We start from the raw sequence: 5,695 nt of genomic DNA, 5'->3' as shown, positions 1-5,695 counted from the left end.
TAACATCAGTGCATAATCATTATTTCAAAACAGTTTCTAATCACTACACAACATAAACATGAATTACATTTTTTTTTCACTACAGGATGGCATCAAGAGACGGGAGAGGATTGGGCACTCTTCATAGAACTGTAGACTTCACCTCGAGGTAGGAATTCTAGTTGGTCTTTTCTCTTTCTCTCTCTCTCTCTCTCTCTCTCTCTCTCTCTCTCTCTCTCTCTCTCTCTCTCTGTCTGTCTCTCTTCGTGCATGTGCATGCATGTGTCTCTCTCTCTTGCCTTTCTCTCCCTCTCTATCTTTCCTTTCTCTCTCTCGCTTGACTTTCTCTCTCTCTCTCTCTCTCTCTCTCTCTCTCGCCTTTCTCTCTCTCTCTCTCGCCTTTCTCTCTCTCTTCTCTCTACTCTCTTCTCACTCTCTCTATGTCTCTCTTTCTCTGTCTGTCCATCTCTCTTGCTCTTTCTCTTTCTCTATCTCTCTCTCTTCTCTCTCTTCTCTCTGCTCTCTTCTCTCTCTCTCTCTCTCTCTCTCTCTCTCTCTCTCTCTCTCTAAGAGTGTGTGTGTGTTCGTGCAAGTGTGTGCATGTCTCTCTCTCTCTCTTGCCTCTCTCTCTCTCCTTCTCTATCTTGCCTTTCTCTCTCCTCTCTCTCTCTCTTGCCTTTCTCTCTCTCTTGCCTTTCTCTCTCTCTCTCTCTCTCTCTCTCTCTGTGTGTGTGTGTCTGTGTGTGTGTGTGTGTGTTTGTGCATGTGCGTGCAGTGTCTCTGTTGACTTATTGTAGCCAAAAAGTATCATGATACTTTTCTCCCATTTCAGTGGCTTTATCATCCTTGCCTCCGTCAAGCAAGTCAAGCATCTCAAGCAAGTCGAGCAAGTCAAGCACCTCAAGCCATAAATGGTGACTCTTATCACCATTGCCACTTTCACCATCAATGGTGACCCTGGTCACCATTTCCTCTTTCACCATCAATGGTGACTATTATCACCATTGCCTCTTTCACCATCAATAGTGACTCTTATCACCATTGCCTCTTTCATGTCCTCCTTTCATGTTTCTTTATTTCCTTTTTTCAAACCTAGATTATAAAATACAAGCACTTAAAGAATTTCATTCACCAAGATTTAAATGCCTATTCTTTCACCACAGACATGGTAGGAATGTAATTTTTAATTTATTAACAATCATGTAAAAGTAATAGTAGCTTTGTCTAAAATGCTAAAAGAAAAAGTATATTAAATGTTAACTCTCAAAACTCTATCAAAGATTTTGTATGAAATTTATCTTGTAGTTGGACATGGCATTATCTTAAATATGTAGAAAAAAACGCCCTCATCAAATTTTTCAACAATTATTTTTCTGTCTTTGAAAGTTTTAAAGTTTTAATTTAATGTTTATGTCGAGAATTATTGTATAAAACAGCTGCCTCTCTTTTCAATACATTTTAAGAGACTTTCGCATTTTACCTAATAATACAATCTATTATTTTGCCACATTTTCTCTATAAAATCACAGATCGCCTTTTTTCCAAATCAAATAAATTCATTGTAGTTGGATATGACATTTTGGTAGTCATCTTTTTAAAAAAATTATCAACATCTCTCATAATTAGTACTACCAGTTTAATGACTATTACTCAAATTAATTATTATCGAGCTGCCTCGGTCGAACATTAAGATTGAAATCGTTATACTTAACTTGTAATCACATTGTATATAGTAATTCCACAAATACTTGTTGTACTGTATTTTGTATTGTTTTTGTTTTAAAAAGTTCCAATTTTATTCAATACCATCTCAAAACCCTCACAATTCTCAATTATATCGGATCAGAGAAAAAGTTCAATTTCATGGTTTGTTTCATTTGATATTATCACACGGTTTAGTGTGGCTAAATCTAAAATTAGATATTATCGAGGCTGAAGTGGTGAGAGTGAAAACGCGTGTTGTAAAACACTCTAACATTTTGATGTATTATAGAAGAAACCTCATTTATGGTTTGATTAATGGATATGACACACAAGTTCGATATTAAGTAAAAAGTGTGAAAGCGCGTATCAAAAATAACAAATGCCGTTGTAAAATAATGTAAAATAAGGTTTGGTCATTTTCAAGAAAACAAAAACAAAATCAGACTATGTAACGTCAAATTTCAAAAGGATCTTAATACTTTATCAGAAAACTTTGTCACTTTAGCATTTTTTTCATGAGAAATTGTTTATTATGATTTTAGTTTATTTTGGTTGTCATATACTCTATTTTCACATTAAAAATAATGGTCTGACCGATGAGATTTATTTTGTTGATCTGTTTTTTTTAAAAGTAGATCCTTGACAGATATCTTTTCTGGTTTTTTATCTATGGCATGTGTCCTGTTTCTGTGGTTGCTCTCCCCATCCAGTCTGTAAGACCACATTCCACTGCTGACTGGGTGGGGTTCCTGACCTCCCAGGTACTTGCTGTGTGTTTGTGTGTGGGGGGGGGGGGGGAGGTTGATTTGCTCCTGCTGACTTTGGCCTTCTATATCTGTTAGATTTCGACTTGGTTGGAGAACTGGGTATAAAAAGATTAGTTCTTGGTAAATTTGATGTTGGTTTTTGGAGATTTAGCCATTTCAAAGGCTGTTAACTTTTATCAATGAAATCTTTCTCGTCCTCTCTGATTTGCTGTCTCTTATCCCCTTTATCTGTTTTCTTCCGTGTTGCTCTCCCATGGTGAGCAGGAGATAATTTGCTGTATCTTCTATCCCCCTATATTATCTGTTATCTGAGGTTTATTTTCTGTAATGAGACTGTAATGGAATGTGCTTATCCGGTTCTGTCCTTGCCGGTTCTGTCGGAATCCTTGGCTGGGAGGGAAACAGTCAAATTTCTTGGGTCCTTTAACTAACTACAATTTTTTTAACTATCTTGTTTTCTTCCTTTTTTACTAAATGTGTTGCAAGCGCCATGGAATCATTGAAAACAAACATGGGGGCAGCGTGGCTCAGCGGTAGATCTTTGTTCGTACCCGAAGTGTACCGAGTTCTATCACCCGCCCTAGCTCAATTTGCGGCACTGCACTGCGGCTGATGTCTGGAGACCTAGAGACAAATATCCCCAATTGATTCTGGATTGAGATTTATCGGTGTGTTTTTTTTCATGGTCCTGTCTGAAATCCTTAGCTGGGAGGGAGACTGTCAACTGTATTGTACCTTTTTCTAAGAGATATTTTTTCCTTCTTAATCATCTCTCTGTTACTTATGGTGTGCTTATGGAATGGAACTCGCCTTCAGATTGGAAGGCCCAGGGTTCGATTCCTGCTCTGAACCATGCTCAGGTGTAAAATGAGTACCCGGCTCTTAACAACGTTGTCTCTGTCCTACTTGTTGCTGTTTTCAAGGGCCCATTGTAAAGCGCTTTGAGCTCGTTTAGTGGATACTGCGCTATATAAAATGCTCTTAATATTGTATTTTATACTTTGTCAACATGTAAGTGCATTCATTCCCCCTCTATCTGTTTTCCTTTTTCTTGTCCTGGCAGAATGTATGATTCCTTTTTGTCAAGTGATATCTTTCCCCTTGTAAATCATCTCTGTATTACTATTATCGTACTATTATTGTATTTAATTTTGAATCTATACTTTGTAAACATTTTAATAGGCACCATTGCTCATGGAATCTTCTGTTCTGTATTTGTCAAGTGATATCTTTCCCCTTGTAAATCATCTCTGTATTACTATTATCGTACTATTATTGTATTTAATTTTGAATCTATACTTTGTAAACATTTTAATAGGCACCATTGCTCATGGAATCTTCTGTTCTGTATTTGAACAAGCCCACTTCCTCTTTAACTACGGATGACCCTGTATAGCAATCATACAAAAACAACCGTAGATTAATGACAAATGAGGTTTATCTTTGAGAAAGTATTAAGCTAGAATCAGTTAACAATTAAAAAGAAAAACAATATCCTTCAGTTTTCAAATATTTGATATAATGACCAAGCATTAATTATTAGAATAAACAAATATTGGAGTGTTTTTAGTTGGAATGCATATGTGGCATATCTGTATGTTTTTCTTCATATAATGGTGTAATCAATATCTCCATCTGAGTTCGCATTAGTAAAATAAATTTGTAATTTTTAGGTATTGATATAAATGTACAATCACATAACATCTTGCCGATCTTTCTTTAATCAAGAAATATTGGTATAATTCGGTATTTTGTTGATGAACGTACAACATACATTATCGTTCATGCCTTTGTAGTCGGCAGATATGATTAATGTAATTCTGACATCTGAATTAATACGATTGAAAGCTATTCAAAACAGCCGCAAAAGTGATGAAAAAAATCTAATGACCCTATCCTAATCTAATAGGCCGTTAAGGTCACCTGAAGACTCAATTTGATTGTCCCAAGACCAAAGGCCCACTGTAAGCCCCCCCCCCCCCCCCACCACCACTACGTTGTCCTGTTGACCTGGGAGATGATATTTTTTCCTTATAAATCATCTCTCTGTTATATACTGTTATTATTTTTTTAGCATATTATTTGTAAACAGCTGAGTTTGTTCCTCTTAGTGGGATCTTGTGCGTGTGTCTGGGTGAGACTTTTAGGTGATCTCAAACTAAGTACAATGACAGCATGCTCTTGGAATCTTCATCTGTTCCCTATTTGAACCATTTCCCCTATGTCTTTATTTTTCCTCAAGTCCTTTTATTTGTACATCTATCCAATTGTATTCCCTTTTACTGGCGCTATGACCTTAATGTATTGCAAGCGCCTTAAATATCTTTTTTTTTAAATAACAAAAAAGAGATCTGATGATGTTTGCCACTTAGCAAGTGTCACCTTCACATTTTTACAGACCTCCAAAACAAAGGAGCTAATTTCACTAATTCTAATGAGTGACGTTTGGGTTTTTTTTACCAATTACACACGTTTATATGGATGAAACAGTCATAAGTTATCAATTAATGCAGAAAATTGAAGTAGAGTCTTGTGAAATTTTCAATTTACTGCAAAACTGTTTAGAATATGATCATAACAGCTTTGCGTTTGAGAACATTCCAAAAAGTATACATTTACTTATGCGGGGAAACTGAAATGATATTGATTTATGTATGCCAAAGAATGACAAGGGAAAAAAAAGAAAGAAAAAGAACTTGAATTATGCTAATAGGGATGACAATCTGAAAGTTTTTTAATTTATTATATAGCATATTCTCTCTGTGGTTTTTAAGCAATTGAATATACAAGGCACAATCTAAAGCGTTTGTCCCAATATACATTGCTACTATTAATATAACTCAGGTCGTTTTTATGTTATATGTTTGTGTTGAGAATATTGGCTATTAATCTTAACTGCTGGTCAAGTAACTTCGCGATGGTTGTGTGGCGAGCGAACCGGCGGTCTCCAGGAGTGGGAGAGAGAGAGCTCTAGAAATGACATGAGTTTGATACGAATATTTTTGTATTCGTGGATAGCTCACACGGTGGAGCCACGCTCTCACCTGCCAGGCGGAGTTGTCGTACCAATAAGGTCGCAGGTTCAAACCCCACCACCGCGACTAATTTTTATTCTCTATTGTCTTCTGGCACTTTTCTACTCACTTCATCTCTTGTTGTTAGTAACTAGAACAGACGCTAGTTGTGAACGATACTACATCAGATGGACGATACAAGTTACGATACTTGAATACAATAACTTTCAT

This window comes from Berghia stephanieae, chromosome 1, assembly GCF_034508935.2.
Source record: "Berghia stephanieae isolate SIO BIC M18660-M18661 chromosome 1, UCSD_Bste_1.3, whole genome shotgun sequence".
NCBI lineage: Eukaryota > Metazoa > Mollusca > Gastropoda > Nudibranchia > Aeolidiidae > Berghia > Berghia stephanieae.
This window is presented reverse-complemented; position numbering follows the sequence as displayed.